Below are 13,374 nucleotides of genomic sequence, written 5' to 3' on the forward strand. Positions count from 1 at the left end.
AACGGATATGCTATGTTCAAACTGGCAGCCCAAATCAGATCTTTGGCCAGGTCTGATTGGTTTGATCAAATCCGAACAGCAAAACAACACATGGAACCTTTTATTATTATTTATTATTTATTACCCTTATTTTTATTACCCTTATTATTATTACTACCCTTATTATTATTACCCTTATTATTATTATTTTCCCCTTTTTCCAAGCAAATTTGTTAAAATGCGATTCAAATTTGTTTTCTAACGACGTGTCTCAGTCTGGACACTCGGACACTGAAGTCTGTTTTATACTTGACGTAAATAACCTGCAATCCCATCCCAAGTTATAAAGGTCGTAATTTGATAAACTAATCAGATTTGCCTACATTCTGAAAGCCTAATACAGGGATGCTGCTGGGAAGAGAAGTATAGCACAACCCCAGCTGTGCGAGGCAGCAGGCAGGAGAGATGTTGTAATGCAATCTTGAATGACATTTGCTTTGTTTGTGTCGGCCTCTTTTTTTCTACCTTCTTTTTTATGATGTAACCCCTATGTCATGATGCAAGGACAGAAGGCACCTGTCAGTGATCTCTCAACAGGCTGTTTTCGTCTCTCTTTTTTTTGCAAGACTGGACTTGATTGATACTGTAACATAGAGAGCTATACTGACAGCTAGCAACCCCTCCCCAAATCCCCCACACACGTGCATGCAGGTCGCAGTTCTGTCAGCGCAGCCCATAGCCAGCTATAGATCTCGCTCTCTCTCCCTCTAGGCCCATATGGAAGCTGTTGGGATGTGATCCCCAAGGGGAGACAGGGTTTGTGGGTTCTGGTGACCACGTCTCACAAAGTCAGCTTTACAAGTTGTGGGCACAACCCCCCCCCCAGATCCAGATCCAGCATGTTGCTCATTAGGAGGTGAATGTGGGAGATTGAGGGTGCAGTGGAGGCACGATATAGCGTGGCTGAAAGTAATGTACACAGTGTCATGGGTCAGCTGTAGGTTAACTAAATTCCCCCCAGGAGCTGAGGTGGGTGAGCAAAGTAAAAGGTTCAAACTGTGTTGGACTGAAAAGACCCATACTGTGATGGACAAATAGTACTGTTTGAGAGGTAATGGATAAACCTTCATTTTGTGCCACACAGGGAAATCAGAGTCTCAGTGTGCAAGCAGGATATGGCTTATGTTAATAATTAATTAGAACAAAGAGTCTGAACTTGAAAGGCATAATAGCTGGACCACTGCAACACTGCTGGTTATGGACACCATAATTAGTTTTTGGCTGGCCTAAAATATGGCGAGATCCACTATCAGCTGTGCAGAAATCACATGTAAAGAGGTTAACGTTCACTTAGCATCTCAAAGCAATTGCATTAACTGCTCAATAACCCAATTCTTCCTGGCTCTGTGGTTGGTATCCGGATGATGCCCTTTGAACTAGAGTGATACATTTTAATGCCCTCATGACTTCATCACTTGACTTTGTTTCAAGTATATAGGGATTAAGTGGTAGGCTTGCACGCATGTACGCACGAACGCACGCACGCTCGCACGCACGCACGCACGCACGCTCACACGCACGCACGCACGCACGCACGCACGCACGCACGCACGCACGCACGCACGCACGCACACACACACACACACACACACACACACACACACACACACACACACACACACACACACACACACACACACACACACACCCCAACTGATACAATATTGATGTGAGTTGTCATTTTGTGCCTTCATCTATTCATAACCACTCAGAATTAAGGATTATATCAGCACTTCCTTTGACTGCCCCATTGCTGTATTCATTCCAGTTATTTAACTTCCTGCCTCTCGGTTTGAAAGCACCTTTACAAAAGACCTTTAATCAGGTCTTTTGTCATGTCCATCCTGTATCTTAATCTCTTAAATCTTGTAATGGCACCTAATCCGCTCAACCCGAAGAGAGAAGACTTCCCAAGATTATCATGATTATGGTTTCATTATCAATATTATTTTCCAAAGGTTTCAGTGTCAACTTAGCTGCATGGGTCAGTGTTGTGGAATGTGTGGAGGAGAAAATGGGCGAAATGTATGTGTTTGAGTTATGTCAAATATTCGGTTTCAAATTGCCTCTGACTGACTGAAAGCACTGTAAAAGTTTGATGGCTTGTATTTCTAGTTGGAGAGAAGGGGGGACTCTCTAGTGGATTGTAATGGACTGTAGAAATCTATGAATATAAGAGCCCAGTGGATGAGAGAGGTAGGCAATCCGCATCAGTTCTATAGTACATACACTTGTAAACCTATGCTTGTAATGGGTAACTATAGCCGACTGGGAGAGTTATGAACAACACTCACCTCAATAAAGCCTGCAAGTTACTTTAATATGCATACAGGATTTCACCATGCTCCCTGCAAATTCAATCAGCAACCCTGACGATACAAATATCCAAAGCTAATGCATAAATTACTTTTTTTATGGCTTAATTCTAATGCATGACTGATAGCTTGGTCCCACAATGGGAGTAGGGTGGATACTTGCATCAAGCTCAGCTGTCATAGATTTGTTCAAGGTTGTTCAGGGCAATATCGGAAGACCCCCACAGCTGTCTCGTAAGGGTGTTAGTCCTTAGATAGCTTGAGGTTAAGAAGTTCAGAAGGGGCAATGGCCCAATTTAGCAAGGCCACTGGACAGGTCTTAGGTTACGTTAGATAAGAGAGAGAGAGCTCTACCGACTGAGCTACACGGACACCTAAAATGTATTCGGTGATAGAGGTCATTGTAGTGTGTATGACATTGTCAGTGACAGTGTGCAGACGTATTTATTATTTTACCTGCGTTGATCAGTTGGTCCTACACCTGCTTTTAAGTGTATGTGCAAGCTTGTTATCTTTTAATACTTATGGCCCATAGAATGATGAATATATAGGAAAAAAGCACCCTTCTTCCGTAGAAGCAGCATAGCATACTTGGCTGGAGGACCCGAAGTTGTTGCCACGGCAGATAACAATCAGTGGACTGAACAGAGATGATGAGGTGCTGGCAGAATGGCAGTTGAATAAAATCATGTGGCTAATAAACTGCTTTTGTAGTTGGAAGAAGTCATCTAAAGAAAATCATGTGGCAATAATTTTCATGATTACATGTCAGGTATGTGTGATGGTATTGAAAATAAACCTTCAGGACTAAATACTATGGCATAATTCCTTGCTACCGCCTAAGCCTAACAAGGCTAAGCTTAAAGAAATTTATATTCATGTTGAGGAAATGTACTTAATCATTGTTTTGTCTGGATTGGAGTGTTTGTTTGGATGGTGCCAGTAGCAGTAGTCTACTAATAGACACTTTTCATGTGACTGCTTCTGAACACAACTCAACTTGGCCAGTGTGTCTCGTTCATAATTGAGGCTTCCATGTCTGACAAATTCTCATTTTTAGCATTATTCTCTCCAACGTAAATAATTGCAGCACGCATTAATGAAATGGATGGAATGTGAGGCAATTAGTTTTAACGATGTGCAAGACAAAAATCTGCACGACAGCAATTACTGCCACAATGTGTTCAACAGCCCCTGGGCAGGGCACAGAGACACAGACACGGGCAGTGACACTCACAGCCAAGCTGGACGCTTCACGTGGAACATACTGTATGTACGACGCAGAGTCACTGACCTGGCCACTCTGCTGGCAACACGCAGAACGGCCTCATTTGTCTGGTGCCATTTCTGTGCCACGCAGCTGGTTAAGAAGAAAACCCCAAACACACATTGGAATGCATTTCCCATCGGAGGCCGACCATGAAGCTTGCTTAAATTATTATTGGAACATTTTGCTGCAGGCGTGTTGTTTCTTATTGTAGTTCAGCCCATTCTTTTGAAGAATACATTTTCACACATCGCCGGGTTCTTTGCTTTGTAATGTCACTGTCATTGCTAAGTTCCCAATGTATAATGTCATTGGAATCTTCGGCCTGTTCTACCATGCTCCACTTCATCTCCAAACTTGAGTTTGAGCAGACTGACTCTGGACAAGTCGGTGGCACCTAGCCAGCCTGTACTTTAGTTAGGAGAAGGAGATGATATATTTAACTCCACACCAAATACAGCTAAGGCAATTCCCATTTTATCCCATGATGGAAAACTCGGATCACATACCAAATTATGTGTTCAAGAGTACAATTCCCTGGATGTGTACACTTAATCAAAAAGGCAGAATTTCCCTCAAAGCAGTTAAAACATAATGCTTGAGTGAATGACTTTGGTCTGAATAAAGTTTGCCTCACCATAAGCCACAGGAATATCATAATGGTCTGCGATTGTATCCCCAATTTGTCACTTCATGTCATTGTACCACAGATTGGCCATGCATAATGCACTGCTCTCTTTCAATTATCACAATTTGCTGTGAGGAAACTACAATATGGTACACCGAACCATGTGGTCCTAATTAGACACAGTCCTAATGGGGATATGCCCAATGTTAAAACACAGTCTAGAGTCGAGAAATGAAATGCCCCATGCCCGCCTAGGGTGTTTGTCCACTTTACTTCAGCCAAGACAGACTGAAAGACAAAGTGACCCCAGAGGAGAGCATCCCTATAACAGGAAGGGAGCAGCAGGTATAGGGCCCTATTTGTAGGTGGCGTGGCCGTTTGGCTGCCCGCTCGCCTTGCTGCCAAGAGCTATGGCAGCCTTCCTGCCTGAGATCTGTCACACAGCATCTGTGTCAATAGCATTCCATCGGCCTGTTGACAGAGCACCACTGTTTGCTTTAGCCACTATACAGACTACTGGCCTGATTTACTGTCGGGAGGACAATGTCATCAATCCTTTAAGTGCCATGCGCTACATACATGGACATGTGTGTAAGAAGATGGAGTGTTGTTTGTTTTAACTACTGAAGCCCTGTTTCATCAAATCTTTCGCAAAATAGCCGATCTACAATCTCACAATGCGTTGCGATGTGACGTGTTGTGAGCATATAATATTGCTATTTTTGTTATTTGTGAAAATAATTACAGTAATAACTAACCCTATAATAACTGGGGGCACGGTGGCACAGTCGGTAGTGCTGTTGCCTCACAGCTAGAAGGTACTGGGTTCGATTCCCGCTGGGGATGCCGTGGGCGCTGGGGGCGTGCCGTGTTCCCCCCTCCACGTCATCAGTGCCCATACCCGAGTTGGGGGTGGCGAAAGGGCCCTTCTGTGTGGAGTTTGCATGTTCTCCCCGTGTCCCCCAGGGTAGGTACCCTCACAAAAAAACATGCAGTAATACTGGTCTCTAAACTACCTCCCCCTGACCAGCCGGGGCGCCTGATGGAGGGGAAAGGAACTGGTCGGAATAACATATTCCTTCCACGTGCCACGTCCGGCCGGGGAAATTCCCCCCTGTCAGGTGAAAAGAAGCAGCTTGGACTCCTCATGCATAGAAGGGAGCATGAGGTCAGTCCGCTGCCCCCCAGGTTGTCAGAGGAAGCGTAGCACCCAGGATTACAGTAGATAATTGACATTGGGTGGAACATTATTGGTTAACCCATTCTGACCGGGCACCCATTTTGGTGTTGGCATCATGTTATGCTTTAGCTATTGAAAAATAGCAGATCTACAAGCTCATATCGCGCCACCGAGTGGCGCGATACGAGCTTGTAGGTCTGCTATTTTTGAAAAATTCGAAGAACGACTGACATTTTTAGAATCTGATCTCAGGTCAGAATGGGTTCATCAGACCCAGTGTGTGTCCAGTGGAAACCTCGTATGAATCTGATCTCAGGTCAGAATGGGTTAATGGGATAAAAAATTAAGAGAAAAAAAAAGAATTACGGTAATAAATAACATGACAATTTTCACCTATAAAGGGGGCCATCCACACTAAGCACCTTAATTATAACTGTATCGTTCACAAATGTTATTGTTACAGTTATAATGCTTGGTGTGGACATATGAATAGACATAAACAACAACTTCCATATGCAGTTAACCTAATGATGAACCCTAGTGTTCCTATTCTGGGCATGGGAATAATAACGTTCAGCGGAAATAGGTGAACATTTGACAAAAATAGCAGATCTACAAGCTCGGCTTGATCGGCTATATTCAGTGAAGACATGGCGTAGAAGGAAGGAAGTAAGGGTTAACTGGTCATAGGCATGCGCATATGATTTTGGTCTCTAATTATTGGAACTATACTGTAGCTGGAGTGAGTGAGGACGGTGCTTGGCCACATTATTGTTATGCCATGATGATAAAATTACCTCAACACTCGCTGTATTTGCAGAATGTTGATAAATATTATTCTTGCATCTATCTTAGTACAATATGGCTCTTTAGATTCTGTGTTTTAACCCATTCTGACCGGGCACCCATTTTGGTGTTAGCATCATGTTATGCTTTACCTATTGAAAAATAGCAGATCTACAAGCTCATATCGCGCCACCGAGTGGCGCAATACGAGCTTGTAGGTCTGCTATTTTTGAAAAATCGAAGAACGACTGACATTTTTCTAGAATCTGATCTCAGGTCAGAATGGATTAATCAGACCAGTGTGTGTCCTAGTGGAAACCTCGTATGAATCTGATCTCAGGTCAGAATGGGTTAAGTATAAAAATATCCCGGGCCGGTTATTCCATATATGAAGTGTGAGCCGTTTACAGTTGAGCCCTGGAATCCAGTTTTTCCCATTTGCTCATTTACTTTATGACCTCCTACTTTTATGACCTTTTTAAGCTGCCAGCATAACTATGAAGGAACACATTGGATTCTAGATCAGTGACGAGAAGGTATTTGAAGGAAATCACTGCACAGAGAAATGCCAGCGGCACTTAAAATGTAGCCAAGAGACCAAGAGGCTTGAGTGAGCTTTGCAGTACATTCACGAGAAATCGGATCAGGGCTTAATGTAGGTGATCACATACATTAGACTAAACAGGCCGGTTAATGGCTCAGGAAGAATTGAACATGTCAGCCCCTCCAGGATCTCTCTACTAGGAAACAGGTAAAAAAGGTACAGAACCGGGCTGAGAAGTAAAACTAATCTAGCAGATATCGCACTGGGAGCGTGTGAATGTGTGGCTAAGGCTGAGTCACGTATCATTCTATGTGAAATGAACCCTATAGCGGTCCAGCTCTCGTTTGTTTTTGTTTTAAACCAGAGCTTCTGAGAACTGAGATTATAGTGTTCTGGGGGCAAACGTTTGTCAAAAATAATCAATCTACAAGTTCACAGTCACAATGTGATCGTGACTCGCGACTAATTTCATTAAACTAAATGGTCTGTGAGGTTATGGCGATCAAACCACATTTTGTTTGTCTGCAGTGTTCAATAACTTATGTAATGTCAGACACTACTCATTTGCATCGTAAGCTCTAGCCTTTAATTGCCTTTGAATAGAACCATTCAAAGGCAAGTATCACCCACATGTTACTGATTATAGAGAATGTTATATTATTGAAATCCATTCTTTATTTCCTGCGCAATGGATTAATCAAACGTGTGTGGTTTGGAGCAAATGTCAAATCATTGTCTCTGATTAGACTAACATTATATAAACACAATTGGAAGAAGGAATTGACACTCACTTCTGTTTATGACAATGTTAGTCACAGAGATTCGTTGAGAGACCTCTGAATGGGTGAGTTTGAGAATCCGCTATGTGCTTTCCCAAGCGTTTGTGGGCAAGATAGCAATTATAGGGATAGCGCAACAACACGCCCATGGTCGCACGTCCAGGCACAGATAACGGAGTCGGTATAAGTTACAGGTATAGTGGTTAGCGCAAGTACCGTAAGATACCATTTGGGGACAACACCAGCTGCTTTGTACGTAATTAACAGGCAGTGTGGTAGTGTCAAGGGATAGCACAGGGCAGAAGTAAGGGCCCAAAGTGTGTAGCTTGACGTTAAAGTAAAGAAGGGCTCGCAACTCACTTTTAAATGCTCAAAAACTTAATTACAAAGTGCAGTAAACAAGAAATGATCACATTGTGATATTTGCCAGGTGAAAGAAGCACTGTCTCCGTTGTGTTCTCCCCCCCATATTAGTATGATTATTATTTTAGTAACGCGTATGTTTGTGTGTCACAATCTCACGCTTCGTGGCCGTTTGCGTGCGCTGTCTCTGTTGTGTTCTCCCCCCATATTAGTATGATTATTATTTTAGTAATGTGTATGCAGCCGCGTTTGGTTTGAAGTTATATCAAGTGACATTCGAACATTGCAAAGTGTCTTCCCTGTCAATCCGTGAGTGTGACTGTGAGTGATCATGCTTGTCTGCTGCGTTGCGAGTCTGCACTGTCTCAGACAGTGTGTTAGTCTGCAGTCTGTGTGGCTGCCAGGGCCCCCTTGGGCCCTTCCCATTCCCCATAGGCCGTTTTGCCGTCTCATTGGCTAGAAGCATCCAAACACGATGTTGCCAGAAATAAGCTAACCAACCTCCAAAAACCAGGAAAGCAACTGTGGGAAAAAAACAATTTTGCTGGAAAATTGTGGACTTGGCAACCCTGGAGTCGACTAGGTCGTGACTGGTCACGTACATTTCACACCGAGAACATCTAGGTGTGAAATATACGATGACCAGTCACGTACCTGACTAACATAGTCAGGTTTCACCTGACAAAAACTAACTTGACGGTAACAACACAAAACCATCTTTAATGCTGCTATTATCTATTTTTAATTCACATAAATAGGTTACTCTAGTATAATGGATTCATATAATCAGATTCCAGTCTTTACCTTCGAAAGGTTTTGGAATTGATACAATTTTATTGACACCGATGCCATTAGCGATTGTGCGGTATACTGATAGATAATAAAACAGTTGAAAACCTGTGTAAACCTACTCTTTTCCCACACATAATATAAGCACAAACATTGAGTAGACTCATGACGCCATTGTTTTGCAATGAGCAAACTGCCAGAAAAACATGCTGCATTGATAAAAGGAATTGATAAGCTTGGAGCCATACAATGTCTATTCTCAGAGTTAACTATTCTGATTCTCTTAAGTAGTGTGGTTCTTGATTCCCATCTCTAGTCTTGGTGACCTGGTCACCATCCTGGTTAGATTAGACGATTAGATTAGATTAGACTGCATGAGTCATACGTGATGGTAGAGGCATATGAATCAATAAGACAGCAGGATCTGATTATGAACCACAATCAGTACGCAGTCAACACTGTACATCTACTAATCAGTACTCACTTGTCCATTCCCGCATTTCCAGTCCACCCATCATCTGTCTGGGATATGGGACATGACTATACCGGGCTCCCAAACTCTGGAACGCCCTGCCAATTAATTTAAGACCTTTCTGAAAACCCACCTTTACGTTAAGGCCTTCTATTGCTGTTATTCACTGATATCTTGTTGTAGCTGTGATTACGTTGCTGCTTTTTGTTGTTTTTTTACCCTGTTATGTAAAGCACTTTGTGACTGTCTTGAAATGTGCTATATAAATAAATTCATTATCATTATAAATGTATTCCCATAGCCTAAAAAAGAAAGAAAAATGCTTCAATTTTGGAAAAGTGAAAAATCAGCTTCCCCACTTCCTGCATAATAGTAAGATAGTATATATATGTTTAGCGCAGAATTCCCTCAATCACGGGACATACAATAAGGCTGTGTGTCCACCAAAGCGCTTCCCAGCTGAAAACGCAAGACATTCCTCTGAAATTCTCCTCCAAATGCCCACATTTTTCAACTCTCTGCAACAGATACAAATGCAAGATGTGCACAACTCGGCACAGAACTGACATGCAGCACCTCATCACACGGCTGTCATTTCCAACAGGCACTCCCATTGAAAACAATTCAAAACATAAGCTGTGCTCAGGAAGAAAAGAAAAATGCTTTGGTAGACTAGTATGAGTGAGTGAGTAAGTGTTAGTCAATACTGTACACACTGTACTGTACAGTGTAATGGTAACATAGTAGTAGCACTGATACATCATAGCTTAGTTTTTATTTAGTTTTTATTCAGTTTTCGTCAGTGAAAAAAGGTAGTTGTTTTCTGTCATAGTTTTAGTCGACAAAATGAACACTGCTTGGAAAGAGTGTGGGATCCTTCTCAACGTCTCACTGATGCCGTGACCTTGTGCAGGGAGGCTGTTTCTCTTGGGCAGCGTTTACAGCGTTGTATGTTTGATGACTATATGTGACAGGAGGTCGTACAACCTGTTCATTATGACAGTGTGCACATCCCTGTCAGCAGAGGAGCCATAGCACACACCTCTTTGCACAAATTACATGTTCCTTGTATCTAGTTGAGAATTGCTATAGTTCACCAGCACGTAATACTTTACTGCTATTTCGCTTATCGACCGTAACAGCAATGTTGATATCGGTTCTCTGCATTGATGTCACATCGGTGCATCCTTTTTTAAGATTAGTTTTTTTGGGGCTTTTCTGCCTATATTGATAGTTACAAGTGATGATAGACAGGAAAGAGGGAGAGAGACGGGGAGAGACATGCAGCAAAGGTCGTCATGAACGGGACTCGAACATGCGACACGCTGTCAGGCTAGAGCCTATGTGGCATGCGCCTAGATCGCTAGGCCAGCGGGCACCCCATCGGTGCATACCTAATCACGATTGGTGATGGGTGATCGCAGAGTAACATGGAAGATGCAATTCCAAATTGTTTTCTACTGTGAGGCAGAAACCTTGTACCGCCGTTTTTTCATTTCATTTCACCAAATGCTCTATACTTTACACACTTTACACACTTAACACTTTATTACATATTACTAATTAATATCCTTGTATTATGTATTATGTATGAAATACTAGGGCACGGTCTGGTGGAGCATGCCACACCAACATTTCACTGCACATACTTGTATGAGCATGTGATTAATAAAACCTCTCCAATCTTGATAGCATCTGTTGGTTGACCTGCCAACAGACTTCATATTTGCCATGTCGGGGGTTTTTGAGGGCTGGATCGCTGACTGCTGGAGGTTCCACCTTCCAAAGCAGTGTTGGTCTCATGAGCCTGCACAGCCATGCTCCACGGGGTGCCTCTTCTGCCAAAGTGTATCCATCAAATATCTTGGCAAGCAGCCTGGTGGGAACATGAGGGTTAGGGAGATCCATGGGGTCATGTGTTTATCATGTCATATCCTTCATTTAACCAGGCAAAATCTCTTTTTCAAGAGTGACCTGGCTAAGAAACGTAAGCAGGAGTTAACCACTTAAACCGTGTATAATTTTTGAGCGGGGTCTCCGATGGGGTCTGTACTTTTGTATGTCTATACCTAATCTCTTTTCTTTTTGGGTTAAAGTTTTACCCCAAGATTTTTGTAACCCATTTTTTCACCCATTGCCAATTGCCTAAACCAGTGATTTCCCCCTCGTAACTCCCTTTTTCTGTTGAATTTGTCAGTAAATGACGTCTTCATAGGTCACCAAGTTATTCAGTTCACGGTTTCTCAAAAGATTAAAAAAATTAATTAATCAACAAATCCTACATAAGAAAATGCATGGTCAGGGACCACATGCAATGCCTCAACAGGTGGTCCACGGACCACCTGTTGAAAACCCCTGGCCTAAACTATAATGCTGAGCGGTGAGCGCTACTCTTCCCCTGCCAACCTGCGGAGAGCACCAAACTTAGCTCATGCTTCCTTCAATGCATGAGGAGTGAGCAGGCTGCTCCTTATCACCTAACAGGGGTTAGTTTCCCTGGTAGGACGTAGCGTTATTCCATCCAGTTCCTTTCCCCTCCACCAGGCACCCAGGCTGACCAGGGGGAGGCAGTATAGAGACCAGGATCACTGCATGTTCTTTGTGAGGGTATCTACCCTAGGGGACACTAAGGAGAACACACAGAGCCCAGCACCTGCAGCGTCCCCGGCGGGAATCGAACCCGAGAGACCTTCTAGCTGTAAGGCGCGCTGCCAACTACGTTGTTAGCTAGATTTTCTATGATTGTTTGTCTATCTTTGGTGAAAGTTTACCTATTATGAATTATGCCCAGAATGGGATGCTAGGGTTTTTTATGTGCCTAATACGATTTCAGTGAAAATTCTGTTGACCAGCGAGAGAGTTGGGCTGCTGTTGAGTCACCCTGTTGTGCAGCTTCTCTGAATCCAGAGTTCTTGAGTCACCCTGTTGTCCAGCTTCTCTGAATCCAGAGTTCTTGAGTCACCCTGTTGTCCAGCTTCTCTGAATCCAGAGTTCTTGAGTCACCCTGTTGTCCAGCTTCTCTGAATCCAGAGTTCTTGAGTCACCCTGTTGTCCAGCTTCTCTGAATCCAGAGTTGTTGATTCAACCTGTTGTCCAGCTTCTCTGAATCCAGAGTTGTTGAGTCACCCTGTTGGGGCTTCCTGAGGCCGTATAAACGTACTGGGGGATCCATGGAACGCTGTGAAACATACAGTACAATACTCCAATTCTTCCAATTCCTCTAGAGCGAGTCTGGGCTCATGAGGTGGTACTTCTGAAAGCACAGAGATCATGAGAAGCTGATTTAAGAAAACATTAATGGGTGTATTGTTCACTGTACATCATGAGCATACTGTGCATGCCCTGGGCTTCATAATTGCCAAATTATGTCAAAATACAGTTGCCACAATGTCCTTAAGAAAGAAGATTATTTTAATGAAATAGTCAATGATTCTATTCTTTTCCGATTATTATGTTCATCTATTACGATAAATTTAGACCATAAAAGTACAGAATGATTGTAATTGAAATGGACATCACAAGTTATTTGAACCCTTAAGAAACAAAGACACATTTAGCTGAAGTTTCAAATGATACTAATCACTAAACCAATTATTCAATTCCAGAAATTGTATTTGATACATTTTCTGCACATGAACCCTAGCATCCCTAAAGCTTGTACATCTGCAGCTGTATCTTGCACCACCCCTTATCCCTAAACCTATTTGCAATTTTTACTATTTTAAAACATTTTAAAGTATTTCAACGAGCAAGTACAAGTTCACGACATGTCGATGTAGATTGGCTAAAATAGTACAGTAAGTATATAAGGTTTACGTGGTTAATATATGATTCGATTAATATCGAATAGCTCTTCCATGCCATAAAGTGAACCCTGGTGATCACGTTATGTCTGCTGCAACTCACATGCCGGGGTCACGGGGTGGGGATTGTGTCTTCACATGCTCTGAACATGACTAACGTTGTCACAATTACACACTTTAGGTTGAAGATTAAATAATTGCGATTAACAACTTAATTGTGTTTTTGACATTGAATATTGGAACATAATTTTTGTTTACCTTTTAGGCTTTGCAATAAAATAATGATATGAATGACAGATATGAGAAATAACTTAAATATACAAAGTCATTTATTCATTTTAAACTTAAAAAAAGTGAACTCTGCGGAAATAGATGATCTACAAGCTTACAATGTTGCTTCCATCACGTT

At 42.4% G+C, this 13,374-nt stretch overlaps 1 protein-coding gene across 2 annotated transcripts in view; it reads left to right on the forward strand.

The window, feature by feature from the left end:
* LOC308329620 (latent-transforming growth factor beta-binding protein 2-like) overlaps nucleotides 1-13,374 on the forward strand; it is a 125,284-nt gene that overhangs the window by 11,881 nt on the left and 100,029 nt on the right. The window lies entirely within an intron of this gene.

This window comes from Protomyctophum bolini (assembly GCF_963924005.1).
Source record: "Protomyctophum bolini genome assembly, chromosome: 15".
In the NCBI taxonomy this organism is placed as follows: domain Eukaryota; kingdom Metazoa; phylum Chordata; class Actinopteri; order Myctophiformes; family Myctophidae; genus Protomyctophum; species Protomyctophum bolini.